This window comes from Schistocerca cancellata, chromosome 6 (genome assembly GCF_023864275.1).
Source record: "Schistocerca cancellata isolate TAMUIC-IGC-003103 chromosome 6, iqSchCanc2.1, whole genome shotgun sequence".
NCBI lineage: Eukaryota > Metazoa > Arthropoda > Insecta > Orthoptera > Acrididae > Schistocerca > Schistocerca cancellata.
Genome location: NC_064631.1, coordinates 137497842 through 137513708, shown reverse-complemented (window position 1 = coordinate 137513708; position 15867 = coordinate 137497842).

The window sequence follows — 15867 nt, the reverse complement described above, 5'->3', positions numbered from 1 at the left end:
GTTGCCTCAGCCACGTCCAAGCTGTAGTTGCTGCCCTGCAGAGTGTTTCTGTATCACAATTTCTCTCTGAGTAACTTTCAGAATAAACTAATCGATAAAGACATTAAGCAAACTATACTAGCATATTTATAGCGCAGATATATTTGCGCAACCTGGAATGATAGCTCTTGTCAGCACTGGAAGAGGATATTGTTACCGCTTCGTGACAGTGGGGGCACAAGGCGTAACCCGAAGCAGGCTGCTGCTAAGCGATTCCCGTCCCGCGCGCCGTACTGCAAAAAGTGGCTCGGCCCCGGGGCATTAGGCCTGCCCGCGCCGCATACCGAAACCAGTCCAGTCCCACGTGCACGGCTCGCTTGCTCAGTCTGCCCGCTCGCCGCGGCGCTGACACGGTCAGCTGATGCCGCGAGGGAAGGCGGTACACTTACACGGCTGCCATCGGCACCGATGGCAGTGTTCGTAGCCTTACCATACCAATGTCATCCGCGCAGACGTGCACCCACTGAAGGCACGAGAGGTGACCCTGAAAATAACTGCAGCTCTTTTTCTCTGGCTGGCTTTCGAAAATGTTAGGTCTACTATCCCTACTTCACTCTGTTGGAATCAAGTGACGATGTGCCATCCGTGTTATAGAGTCAATGACGTCTTGGAACTTCTTTCGGTAAACGCTGTGTTATGGTTTTGGCAATTATTACTCCATCTCTTACAAGTTCTGTATCGCTTCGCTTTTTGATTCTTTTTCGTTCCAGGGTACAGGAAACAAACTGCATTACATTTTTGCCCATAAGTGCTTCGTTCAAAATAGTTCAAATGGCTCTGAGCACTATGGGACTTAACATCTAAGGTCATCAGTCCCCTAGAACTTAGAACTACTTAAACCTAACTAACCTAAGGACAGCTCACATACATCCATGCCAGAGGCAGGATTCGAACCTGCGACCGTAGCGGTCGCGCGGTTCCAGGCTGTAGCGCCTAGAACCGCTCGCCCACTCCGGGCGGCCAACGCTTCGTGACCACGAGCGATGTTGGTGATTGATTTCATACTGAAACGGTTATTACGTAGGTAGTTCCTTACGTAATACCTCAAGCGAACATTGTAGCTTTTGGAGGCAGTAATGCAAATTAAATATTTTCCAAGATCATTTCTTCTCTGTTGTTCTTCCGCTCTTGGTGATGAAGCAGTCTTGCAACGACTCATACCCACAAATTCACGCTACGACACATGCAGGAAATTTGTGGAAAGTCTTATGGGACCAAACTGCTGAGGTCATCGGTCCCTAAGCTTACACATTACTTAATCTAACTTTAACTTACGCTAACGACAACACACACACAAATGCCCGAGGGAGGGATCGAATCTCCGATCGGGGGAGCCGCACGGATCGTGACAAGGTGCCTCAGACCGCTCGGCTACCCCGCGCGTCTTTTGTTGAAAACTGCAAAATCAATGAACACATAAACAATGTTTACAAAAAAAAGTGTTCCTTCCATACTGACGTTTCAGCACGAGTTGGTAAACTAATTCAAAACAATGTGCAACAAGGACAACCCATTACAGTGGTCTTGTAAGCACACGAAAGACATACATGGTAATGTTGCCTGAACTTTCTCCATCTCGTCCTTATTTCCTCCCATACGACACCTGTCATTAACAATGGTTTCTACAAGTCTGCTCGTCAAACTTTTTCGCTCACGTCAAATTAGCTGTGCAGGGTGATAAACTTAACGGCAAAAATACGATATTAACAAACGCTTAACGTGACAATTAATGAGAAAATTTTATTATTATTATTATTATTATTATTATTATTATTATTATTATTATCTTACCATTATCATCATAATCACCATCATTATTGTAATCAAAATTATTAAAGCTCACTAATGGCTTTCAGCGGCAACAACAAATTTTATTTTTAGTATTTTATGCAATTATTGACCGAATTTAAAGGTTTAAAATGGTGCCATGATTTACTCATCAAAAGGTATGATCTTACACTAAAGGTTTAGCATAATAAGTATTAAACTTGTAAACCATGTATATGTCTTGATCCAGTGCAACTCGTGGCGTCCAAATTACAGAGACTATATTCGTCTAGTTTTTTTTGAGAATGAGAATACTTACCGACTTCTAACTTACTTGACACGTTATTTCAAGCCTTTATGAATTTTGTCCTGTTACCAACCCTCCCTCCTCCCTTCCATCTCACAAAATAGTGAAAGAATAAGTGTTTATCGTTTACTACATATTCACTGTTCCTGCGGTAAAACTTCAGCATCAAGTATGGAGCTCTTATTCCTTTACTAATAACTCTCTTAGCAACATACTTGGGACACAGCATCCACCTATAACACTGAACGTACCTGCAAAATTATATCATTATACGACTCAAAGTTCAGTAGATAAAAGTTCACGAACATTGAGATGCGCGAAAAATTGTTTTATACCTGGTATTTCGAGTCCTTAAAGAATCAGGGATTACTAGGTTACCGGTTTTAGCAAGACGTCAAATGTCAACATGGCAAACCAACTGTAGTGAAAATCGTATAATATCACCGTGAGTGCGTTGAAAAACCTTCAAACTGGTGGTGGTAGAATATAACTTTCAGCAAATTTACAAACTGTGAGACACCACCAGATCAAATATTTCGTACGGAGTTCATTAAGAAAATTTGAATAATAATGTGCGAAAAAAGACAAATATGACAATAAAATATTGAGGAAACTAATGCAGTTAAATAGCAATAAGACCCATCTTAGATTTCCATAAAGCATTATCACATGATGGAATAACGCGTGCATACATAATTGCGAAAATTAGCGAACAACAGACTGACAAATCATGTTTGTTAACTATTGATCATAATAATATTCAGCGGAAAGAGAAGTCGAAGATGTACTGGACAAACATCATTTTGAATTCAGGAGGACAAAAAGTAACATTTGTGATATTGAGCTACGTAATGTAAGACTGGCTGAAGAAAATCAGAATATCTTTATAGAATTTGTGGACCGACAGGAAGACTTCGACAGCGTAATAATATATTCAAAATCGTTAGAATATTGGGGCTAAGAACATAGACAGTGGAGTAATTTGGAACACCACGAAACGCAATTCGCGGCAGAGTAAAGCTGTTTGGCAGTCCGGAATTGTAACAAAGAACACTGCGTTTCGTGGGCAGTGGCTTTACCCACTGAGCTATCCAGGCACAACTCGAGACTCGTGCTCACAGCTTCTTCCAACACCTCTCTGCTTTCCCAATTTTTGATTTCCCTGCTAGAAGTTTCTAGCACTTGGAAGAGGAGAAGGGCGAAGAAATTGACAATATTTTTTTATTTTTTTTTTGAAACTGTCACATTTGTTGCTCTTGAAGCCATCGCTTTATTAGCTCACACCATAACGCAGTTGAGTGAATATAAAGGAGCAGACGAGTGACACCAGAATATGGAGCGAGGCGAGAACGACAGATGGGGCTACCTGATTACAGCATTCGTTGGAAATTGCTCCAACTGAGTCGACTTGTGTTGTGACTGGCTGCTGTAATAGAAGATGGAGGGAAAAACCTCTGGCCTGCGCGCCAAGTCTCTTACTTTCAATTATTAATTATTACTAAATTAGTACTCAGATATGGGAAAACCTCTTAATACTGCACTATCATTACGTAATCAAAAAATCACTTTATTACCAACTTCAAGTAGACAATTATATTTCTAAAAATAGCCCAATCACTTCGTGTGTGTCCACAGCTTGTGGTCAAGTGGTAAAAATACAGAATACAAGCAATAGGCCACGGACTGGGAAAAAGTGTGGACAAACATTATACTTAAAATACATAGTCTGACCTTACATCAGCATGGTACGGGGTCTCTGATAATACCATTGCAACAAACGAAAAGGTTCAGGGAACAGGACTTAGTATCACGGATAAATGATCCTCATGTGGATTAGTTGTTTCCCTTCTTCGCCGTTTTACTTGCTGTAGTCATTCACACAACTGGAGATGGATCAGCAATATATATATATATATATATATATATACCCTGCTCACAAGGAGCTGTAAAACCAAGTACACGATTGACGTCCAACTTCGTCCTGGTCCCAAAATGTATCCCACCGCAAAGAATAAAACTATAACCCTGTAATGCGGTTACTGAAAAATGAAGACAGGGAATTGAACAACATGCTTTACAAGAAGAAATGTGTGTTTGAATACAAATTTTAAAGCTCAGGAAGATTCTTTCTATTTATTATTATATTCTCTCTTCATTTACGTTTCTAAATGCAGGCAAATTTGTTGCGATTTTCCATGAATAAAGTTAAAAATTATTGATAAAGTCGTGTGTTAAAAAGTGGTTAGCGTTGCTGCCTCTAGATTCTGGGGTCCCGGGTTTGATTCCCGGACGTGTCGGCGATTTTCTACGCTCGAGGACTGGGTGTTTCTGTTGTCCCCATCATTTCAGCTCTTTATCATCTATGCACAAGTCGCGAAGTGGCGTCAAATAATGAAGACTTGCACTAGGCAGCCGGACTACCCCAAACGGGATCTCCCGGACTATAAAGCTACAATGCCCCTTCGTGTATCATCGAGTTCGTTCCGAATGACCGACAAGCTACGTGGATAGCTCTGAACAGTTCAATTGCTAACTGTGAGGGGACGCAATGCTCGTCTAAGATTGGGAACCTGCGGGCAATGCAGATTATTACTGAGTTCAGGAAAGTGTAATTTGGTTTGTGATACGTCATTTATATTTGCTACTAAGTTGCAAAATGATAAAGAATTGTATTTTGACCAACAAGAGTGACTGGTAAATTTGAGAGTTGCTCTTGCGTGGTTACGCAACATTGTTGTTCAGTTTGCTATTTTTTCTGAATAAATGGTCGTAATTAAAAAATAGCTCTTATCCTAATGAATTACAGAACTCATTAAGTAACTTGAGAGAGAGCCTTGCCTGATTCACTGTAATTTCAAAAATGGCTCTGAGCACTATGGGACTTAACATCTGAGGTCATCAGTCCCATAGAACTTACAACTACTTAAACGTAGCTAACCTAAGGACATGACACACATCCATGCCCGAGTCAGGATTCGAACCTGCGACCGTAGCGGCCGCGTGGTTCCAGACTAAAGCGCCTAGAACCACTCGGCCACACCGGCCGGCCATTGTAGTTTCGTTGAAGTTTCCAAGCAAAATCAGCGGATTCGACATCTACATGCTGCCTCTGTGCTGGAAAAATGACATCACTTGGAGATGCCAGATTGGTGGACATTGTAGAAATTAAACGCACACTGAATCTGCCTATTTTTCATTGCGAGTTAGTACACCGTGAACTGCACACGAGGGGACTTAGAGCTATTTTATCACCTAAATTTTTACCAACCACAAGTCAAGGAACATAATGTCACACGTAATATTTTCTATTTTTGGAGCCTACATGGGGGTTGACAAAACCGCGGGTGTTTCAGTCATTTGCCATTTAAAGTCGACAGTAGTAGTGTATGTCTGCCTTGAATTGCTTCGCACCGGGCAGTAAATTTTGAATTCTTTATCCGCTATACAGTGACAGTTGTTTCTCGACTATCGCAGAGATACTTTACGGTTTCTTTCCTCGAAAACAGCACACGTACCAAAAAATGTCAAATGGTCTGTGGATAAATGTCACAGAACTAGAGCAACGTGAAGTTGCCTGAAAGGACAGACAGTACGTAGATACAGAAAACCCGTGCCCCCGTTTTCAGAGGAAGACAAGATCTCCTCATTAGCAAATATTTCATTTTGCTCATCACCATTCTCATTTCCGTTTTGTTTTATGGAGAAAAAGAAGAAATAAGAAGGCCCGTGGGAAGAGGAACGCACGAGAAAAGAGGAACAGATATACACTCTGACTCGTTTGCTCACTGCATGAGAAAAGTATGTCGCCGGAACCGTAGTAATTTAGTTTTACGATCGAAAATTACGCGCACGGTTGTGTACTGCAGGGCAGGGACTGGATAAGAATGCGCGCGGTACTTGAATAACAACATCCGCGCCGTGCAGTAACGAGTTGGCTAAAATCAATAGCTGCATGACAAGCTTGTGGCGGGCTGCTGGGGTGCAGGAGGGGGAGAGGGTGGAAGGGGAGGGGCGGAAGACGGGCCCAGCCCGAGGGGTGGCAGGGATGCCCACGGTGACGCCTGAGGCGCCTCGGCGTCGCCACACCGTCGCAACACAGGCCGAGCGCGGAGTGGTTGCCAGGCAACGTGCCCAGTAAACTTCTGCGCACCAATCCATCACATTTTTTGTTTTGTTTACCGTTTGGTTTGTACGCCCTGCAGTCTTACAGTCTTACTTCAGCATTTTAGCCCGACGAAATGTTTTACCTTGCATAACACTGAAATACATGTCAGTATGTACTCTTTGGGAAAATTAATCAGTAAAACCGCTCGGTTTATTATGTATTTCTAAGTCCACCGTGAGTTATAGGGCGGTAAATATAGACACCGATGAATCAGGGGCACAAAACCTGTGTTGAAAAAATTTGGGGAAATTATCAGTGTTAACTTCTGTTCCTAAAAATGTTCCCGGCGGGGTCAGGGATTTTCTCTGCCTCGTGATGGCTGGGTGTTGTGTGCTGTCCTTAGGTTAGTTAGGTTTAAGTAGTTCTAAGTTCTAGGGGACTGATGACCATAGATGTTAAGTCCCATAGTGCTCAGAGCCATTTGAACCTAAAAATGTGTCGTCAGTAAGAAGCCATTCCACAGGGGCCTGGGGTTCGCAACCAACTTTAGACAACGCATATAAATCAATATTGCAGCTACTCCAGTATCAAAGTCAGTTTCACGAGTTTCACGAAATACTAACGAAGAGCAAACAGTCTACCCGACCTGTTGCGTGCGTGCTAGACACTTCACCCACTGGTCCAATAGACACTACGTCCCACGGAATACCATCAATTACTGTAGTAATGTTTCAAACTGTAGAAGCAGCAGTATCGTAACCCGACGTGAATACAGTTGCTTAACAGCGACGCGGTCGGGCTGAGATTTTTCAAGTCTCTGTGGTTGGAGACATTAGAGAATTATTCGGATCTTAGGCTAAGGACGTAGATATGGTGATTATAAGGGAAATGGAAATATCGTGTGGCTAGGGCCTCCCGTCGAGTATACAGTTCGCCTGGTGCAAGTCTTTCGAGCTGACGCCACTTCGGCAAGTTGCGTGTCGATGGGGATGAAATGATGACGATAAGGACAACACAATGTCTAGTCCCTGAGCGGAGAAAATCTCCGACCCAGCCGGGAATCGAACCCGGGCCGTTAGGTATGACATTCCGTCGCGCTGACCACTCAGCTACCAGCGGCGAACATAAGGGAAATGAGACTATATGTTAGCTTACTTGTCTGTTTTTTTATTGCTTCTTCATGTATTAGCAAGGAACATAAGGAAGAGCGCAGACACTGTTTTATAAAAACGTAGATGAGGCTTACTAGATTCTCTAATTAGTTACCAGAACAAACGGCTGCAACACTATATAACCACGATTTGCGATATATAGCACTACAGACTACGAATCATAAAGGTGCCAGACACTATTGATGTAATGGAACCCTTGGGCTCAAATATTCGTCACGATACAGACATAGGTATATGTAGATGTATGAACCATGGAAAACAATAGCCCTAGCCCAGAGCTACTTACAGGCAAGCTCTGCCAGTCGTTCTTAGTGTGCATAGTCAGCTGAATTCGACTACTCATTACATAGCATCTGCTGCACGCTCGTCCATCCGGGGAAGCTGTCATTTGCTTTAACTCGCAGTCTGTGAGTGTGAAATCAACTGTTTCTCAATTTGTATGACCTCTTAATGCACCTCTACCCAAGTTGCAAGACTTACAGTTATTATTAAAACTTGGGTAATTTTTTCTTCGTTTTCTGGGAACCTTTATAATTCTGTCATTACAGTAGTTACATCATCTGTATGAGTCTCTCCTCCAAATTCTGAATCTTCTGCTTGTTTCTCTGTGAACTCTTCCCTGCAGTTTATCACCAGTCAACCAAAACTTCAATTGCCATGCAACTATGCCACCTTAATTAAGTCGCTCTTATAGACTTAAAAGAAGTATTCACGATTGTTAGTATAATTCGTCTAACTATAAAAACCAACCAAAAATTAGTAAATAATATGTTTATTACATTCAAGTGTCTGCATAAACTGCCTTCCTCATGTTGCGCACTTTCAGTAATCAATACATACGCACTGTCAGCGGAAACAATTCATATAATCTCAGCGGTTCACATTTTCGAGATAATATGTGAAATAATATTACCTGCAATGCTCATGCTTCATTAGAAGAAGCGTATCACAGTATATAATCAGTGAAATCGAATGTAACTAGTAACCTGAATTCACAACAATCTATTTATATACATGAACGGCGGAGAAGGAACCAGCTGTGAATATGCTTACAACGGTTCCCCTCCTCCCCCTCCCCCGTATTGATTTTATGCTTTATAGTATTGGGAACTTTACTGTGAAGTGAACTTACCTTTTTTTTTTGTACCAGAAGATATCAGAGCAGTAAATCCCAAGACGACAAATGTTAACTGAACACAAAACTAGCTCTCGAGACGAGTGCCTCAAAGGCCGTCGGTAAATGTTCATAGCATTACTTGTTCGCTGATAAAGCCCGCCTACAGAAACAGAAACACGAAAATGATATTCGTAATTATCAAAGAAACTATTATGAATATATTAATATCAATACAACCGATTGTTTATAGTAAATAAAGTAATAAACACCATTTAAGACCAGTGGCGTACACAACAACCAGTGTCGCAAGAAGACTTTACGATTTCCTGCACGTTACAGGGCTATGTTACATACATTTAAAGACTTAAAATTGTTTTTAAATTAATATATAATTTAATTATGGGAGAAATGCCATATGAGGGGCCGTCATACTGTTCTAATTGTCACTTGGAAAAAATGAAGTTGCTTAATTAATCTCTTGTTTGTTCATAGGTACATGTCTGTAGTCCAGGTATATACTGAAATCGCCGCTAGAGGCACCAAAACTGAAGGGGGCAGGCCACTGATAAAGTGGACTATCATGTTTTAATTCGTTTTCTGCCTTTGAAAGCGAACAACACTGCAAACAATCGTTGTGCATTTTCAACCTCTCGCGGCGTAATGAATAGCGCATTAAATTTCGGGCATTTAGCCGCGCAAATAAAATTTCGTCCCCTGATATTTCAGCCGCGTATCGTTCGGCCAGCCTCAGAGTGAGTCACAAGACTGACGACAAGATGCCAAGCGCAGCCTTATATGCTCCACCGCGGCGGTACTGCGCATACGGGTCACTCATGCTGGTCGGCGGCAAAGAAATACACTTACACATGCGCCGACTGTGGCGAAGGCGTGCAGACATTCGATTTGCTTATCGATGTATGATCGGCGGCGGTGACACCATGACGACTTCTCTGCAGTTTAATTACCCTGAGAGCCGGATTCCACGCTTTGTCCAAATTAAAACCATTATCTCTATTTATTAAGTTATTAGCGAATCTAATCTCTATAGCTTCCTTGAAGACAGATTCCCAAAAGGAAGAGGTGGATGTTAAAATCTTCACATAACTGAAATTGATGGAAAGCCCTGTATCAATACAATGATCGGCCACAACTGACTTGTCTGGCTGTAATAAGCGTGCGTGTCTCCGATGCTCCACACATCTATCATGAACGGTACGTGTTGTTTGACCTATGTACGACTTCTCACAATTTCCACAAGCAATCTGATACACACCCGGTTTACGAAGCTGTAAATCGTCCATCACAGAGCTGAATAAAGCTGCAATCTTCGTGGGGGACCGGAAGATCACCTTAACACAGTGTTTCTCAAGAATACGGCCTATCTTCGGAGACTGCAAATGGACTGCAAATAATGCATGTCGTTTCGGTGTACTTTAACGGCAAGAACGCACCATCGTATCCTGTCCAGTCACATTAATGTAAAAATCTGTCAAAAGCCTGAATAACCACCTTTTGTAGCGCGAAACATGCAGGAAGGGAGTCAGTTAGGCTCTGGAGGATACCGATAGAGCTGTGGAGCTAAGCCGACTCCAGCACCGTGGCCATCTGCCCTAGGTTACCTAGTTGAGGACCCATGTCGTGAACAGCGCGATCTATGTAGAGCCACAGATTCTCGACTGGGTTCTAATCTGGAGGGTTCGGTGGCCAGGGGAGTGTGGTGAACTCATACTAGCGCTCTTCGAATCACGCACGTACACTGCAAGCTGTGGCACAGGTTGCGTTGTCCTGCTAATAGATGCCATAGTGCCGAGGAGAAACAACCTGCACGTAGGGGTGAACATGATCCACAAGAATAGATACATATTTGTGTTGATCCACTTTGCCTTCCGATATCACCCAGGGAATGCCATGAAAACATTCACCAGACCATAACTCTCCATTCTCCGGCCTTGACACTTGCGACGATTGTTGCAGAGTGTTTGGTTTCAGACGTTTAACGCCGCACACATCAACGCAGTCCGATGGAGCATCAAAAGTGATTCACATCTGAAGAGGTCACCTGGCGCCACCCTGTGGATGTCGAGTTGCAGTAAAGGCGTGCAAACTTTTCTTCTGTCCCTGATGAACAGCAGTCAGCATGGGTGCATGAGCCAGGCGCTTGCTGCGGAGGTCCATATGCAACAACGTTCGCTGCACGGTCCTCGAGTAGACGCCGTTGGTAGCCTCTTAATTCATGTGGTATGTCAGTTTCTCAACAGTAGCATGTGTACTCGCCCGTACACATCTCCGCTGCTGACATTCATCCCTATCATCTGTGGCCCGCGGTGCACTGCAGTTGCCTTGGTGCCAATTTTGGATAGCGCCTTTTGTCATGCATGATGTACTTTAACCACGAGGGCTCGCGAACAGTTTACAGAGTTAAGCCGTCGGCACACGGACCGTGCTGCCGAGCGTTAACGTTGAGCGTGCCAAGTTCAACGTGCTGCAGAACGCTCAGGAACGATGCGACTTGTGCATACGGTACGTGGGCCCCAACGTGGTATATACGATCGCAACGCACTCCAGCGGCAGTTGAGGGATGTTTCTAGTTCATAAATCACACTGTTTACTCAACGGGCGTGCGTAAAATTCCCACGTTAGCTCTATTAAAAGGCACATTTCCTCCATCGTCCACGAAAAGGAAAGTACCATGTCCAATCAATAAGGACACAGGCTTATAAAAGTTCCATTACAAACAGTGCGTTACAAATTTGGAATACATCTCCGCATAAGATAAACATTGTTTCATCATTCCCACATTTTAGTAAAACCCCAAGGTCAGTCTTACTTAATCACTGTTCCTAACCAGTAGCAGAATCTTTGCAACATATGAATTACGAAGCAAAATATATTTTTACAAGTTGCGCAAGCTGTCCTGTAGATTAAGACAATCGAACAAAGTCACCCCTCAAAAAAACGTGAACTTATATTTATATAACATCAAATATTATAGCATATACTTATATTAAACTAATAATAAAGTTTCAGAACCTAATAAAAAAGCGAATGTTAGGAAAAAAATTTGGAAGTGTTAGGACGCGAACCCCCGGCCCAGCAAAAACTGATTATGAGACAGAGACTCTACTCATTACGCTATACAAAAAGCACACTCACACTCCCTAGCCACATTGTGTTGCCTCGAGCTAAAAACGTTAATCGTAGATAATTATGTTACTAATTGAAATTTAATTATAACAAATTGTACCAAGAACAATGCGTTTTGGGTGGATCTTCAATGTGTCGCTGCCTTCAAATAGCCTACTCTCAAAATACGCAAGTTACAATAATTCTTTTGACACGAATATGATGTTTCTCATCATTTTATTGGAACGAATCACACGACTAACAACGGGTTTTCCAGTGATTCCCAATTTGGTGGTGCTCAGAAACGGCATATATACATATAGGCTTGAAATGAACGCCAATATGGCGCCTCACAACTCTGTACGGAAGGGAGACGGCGTGCGTGTGACGTAGGTGGCGTTGTGCCATCTCATTGGTCAACGCTCAGACGCACGCTGAGAATATCTGCACGTCCGGAAAGACTCCCGAACGTGCTGTTCCACGCTATGACGTCAGAAACTCGGCACGCTCAACGTTCGGATGCACGGTCCGTGTGCCGACGGCTTTAGCCTTTAAAAAAATGTTCCCACCCTTGGCCCAAAAGCCAACGATAATGCCCTTTTGGACGTCAGATAAATCGTTCCGTTTCCGAATTACGACAACGATTACACTGTTCTCTGTGTCCCCTTCCCCCGACACGATATATATACCCTCCACTGCTAGTGCTGCCACCTGCCGTCTGTGAGTGGTTATTGCGCATTGACGTTCACTATAGACAGTGGTCACAATGTTACTGGACCGTGTATTACTCAGTGATCAGGTGGCGCATACATTTCCATTGCATGGAGACAGGTCTGAATGAGGAAGTACAAAGTGGCACACTTCTCACTGCGAAGAACCGGTAATCACGAGAAAAGCGGGAGCTGTGTTGCTCCGGCGTACCACAATCGAGGCGATAGCGTAAATGTGAAAAAGAGTCATGGATCAGTTTTCTACTTCTTACAGAATATTTTGAACGTGACTAAGTTCGGCGCGCGTTGATCTACGCGACTGCTCACACCCATTCGAAACCTCGCCGAAACAAGGAACCAGCAGAAGTGTTGCACTTGCCTCTCACCCACACAAACAACTTCTTTACCAGCCTAGTCATCATGGACGAGTATTGGGTGGACCACTGCGAGCCGGAGACGAAGGGGCAAAGCTATCTGAGGAAACGTATGCATTCACCACTGCCCGAAGAGGTTATGACCCAAGTATCATCCGGGAAGCGAATGCTATGTTTTTTCTTTCTTTTTCGAACCGTCGCAAGAGCGTACTGCCGAAATCTCCTGACGAGGTTAGGAAAGCTGTCAAGACCTAGCGTCTCGGAAACCATCCGAGTGGGCGTTTATTCTCCACGGCAACGTCCCAGTTTATTCTGTACACGTCGCTATCACAAAAAAAAGGTTCAAATGGCTCTGAGCACTATGGGACTTAACATCTGAGGTCATCAGTCCCCTAGAACTTAGAACTACTTAAACCTAACTAACCTAAGGACATCACACACCCATGCCCGAGGCAGGATTCGAACATGAAACCTGCAACGCGCCTAGAACCGCTATCACATATGCTGCTTCTCTGGACTACTGCATTTGTGTCACCAGCCATATTCTACTGACATGTGACTCATTTACTTCTTTCTCTTTCTTCTGTGAGAAAGCGAATGCATGGCAGATGTTTCCTGGATGACGACGACGTGATTATAGCGGTGCGACGTTTCCTGAACTGCTAAAATGCTACTTCTGCAAGCAAGATCTCCGCCAAGTTAATCCATAGCAGCGAAAAATGTGTCGGACTGAAAGGCAAACATGTAGAGCAGCACTAACACAAATCACCGATTTGGTGGTTGCAGTAACGAATTTTTTCGGGTACCAAAATTTATGACTAAAATAGCACTTCCAAGGAATCCGATATGAAATGACGTCGGCGGCAGGATTTGGTAGTACACTGGTGTGCAAAACTTGAGGACGAAAATTGTTTGTGTATCATATGACAACTGCCAAGTAACATAGCTAGTTGAACCTTGAACTATATACAGGGTGGTACATTGATCGTAGCCGGGCCAAATATCTCATGAAATAAGCGTCGAACGAAAAAACTACAAAGAACGAAACTTCTCTAGCTTGAAGGGGGAAACCAGATGGCGCTATGGTTGGCCCGCTAAATGGCGCTGCCATAGGTCAAACGGATATCAACTGGGTTTTTTAAAATAGGAATCCCCATTTTTTTTACATATTCGTGTAGTACATAAAGAATATGAATGTTTTAGTTAGACACCATTTTTCGCTTTGTGATAGATGGCGCTGTAATAGTCACAATTTTAGACGTACAGTTGGTAACAGGTAGGTTTTTTAAATTAAAATATAGAACGTATGTACATTTGAACATTTTATTTCGGTTGTTCCAATGTGATACATGTACCTTTGTGGACTTATCATTTCTGAGAACGTATGCTGTTACAGCGTGATTACCTGTAAATACCACATTAATGCAATGAATATTCAAAATGATGTCCGCACATGCATTGACAATGCGCTGATGCATGTTGTCAGGCGTTGTCAGTGTATCACGATGGCAAATATCATTCAACTTTCCCCATAGAAAGAAATCCGCGGACGTCACATCGGTGAACGTGCGGGCGATGGTATGGTGCTTCGACTGCCAATCCACCAATTGATTCAATACCGCTGCAACCGCACGCGAGCTATGTGCCGGACATCCATCATGTTGGAAGTACATCGCCATTCTGTCATGCAATGAAACATCTTGTAGTAACATCGGTAGAACATTACGTAGGAAATCAGCATACATTGCACCATTTAGATTGCCATCGATAAAATGGGGGCCAATTATCCTTTCTCCCATAATGCCGCACCATACATTAACCCGCCAAGGTCGCTGATGTTCCACTTGTCGCAGCCATCGTGGATTTTCCGTTGCCCAATAGTGCATATTATTCAGGTTTACGTTAACCGCTGTTGGTGAATGACGCTTCGTCGCTAAATAGAACGCGTGCAAAAAGTCTGTCATCGTCCCGTAATTTCTCTTGCGCCCAATGACAGAACTGTACACGACGCTCAAAGTCGTCACCATGCAATTCCTGGTGCATAGAAATTTGGTACGGGTGCAATCGATGTTTTTGAGACTCCCGATTCTCGCGCAATTTGTCTGCTACTGATGTGCGGATTAGCCGCGACAGCAGCTAAAACACCTGCTTGGGCATCATCATTTGTTGCAGGTCGTGGTTGACGTTTCTCATGTGGCTGAACGCTTCCCGTTTCCTTAAATAACATAACTATCCGGCGAACGGTCCGGACACTTGGATTATGTCGTCCAGGGTACCGAGCAACATACATAGCACACGCCCGTTGGGCATTTGGATCACAATAGCCATACATCAACACGATATCGACCTTTCCCGCAATTGGTAAACGGTCCATTTTAACACGTGTAATGTATCACGAAGCAAATACCGTCCGCACTGGCGGAATGCTACGTGATGCCACGTACATATACGTTTGTGGCTATTACACCGCCATCTATCACAAAGCGAAAAAAGTGGTCCAACTAAAACATTCATATTTCTTTACGTACTACACGAATATGTAACAAAAAATTGGGTTTCCTATTTAAAAAAACGCAGTTGACATCCGTTTGACCTGTGGCAGCGCCATCTAGCTGGCCAACCATAGCACCATCTGGTTTCCCCCTTCAAACTAGACGAGTTTCGTTCTTTGTAGCTTTTTGCTTGATGCTTATTTCGTGAGATATTTGGCCCGGTCCCTGTCAATGGAGCACCCTGTATAGAAAGAACTGCTACAGTAGAGTATAGAAGGTAACTGAAATAAATATGCAATGAGAAGGCAGACGTGATAGTTTTACTCAAAAACAATAATTACACGGAAGGTACTGCGATTCGTGATGGTCACCTGGGCATTACAAAAGGCGGAACATGGTTTGTAACAGGGTGTGTGATCACAACGGACGGCAGGGCACGCTCTGCAACGTGCTCCCATTCTGGCGACCAAGTTGGAGAGCAATTCTTGTGGTAGGGCATTCCATTCCCCCACCAGAGTGGTTGACAACTGATGGATGGTCTTATACGTAAATGTCTCCCTGAGACATTTACGTCTCTTTCTATTATCTACGACAATGATCGAAGCAGGCAAAATGAATTAAATTGTGCTGCGGCCAGGACTCTTTTTTGTAACCATATTTA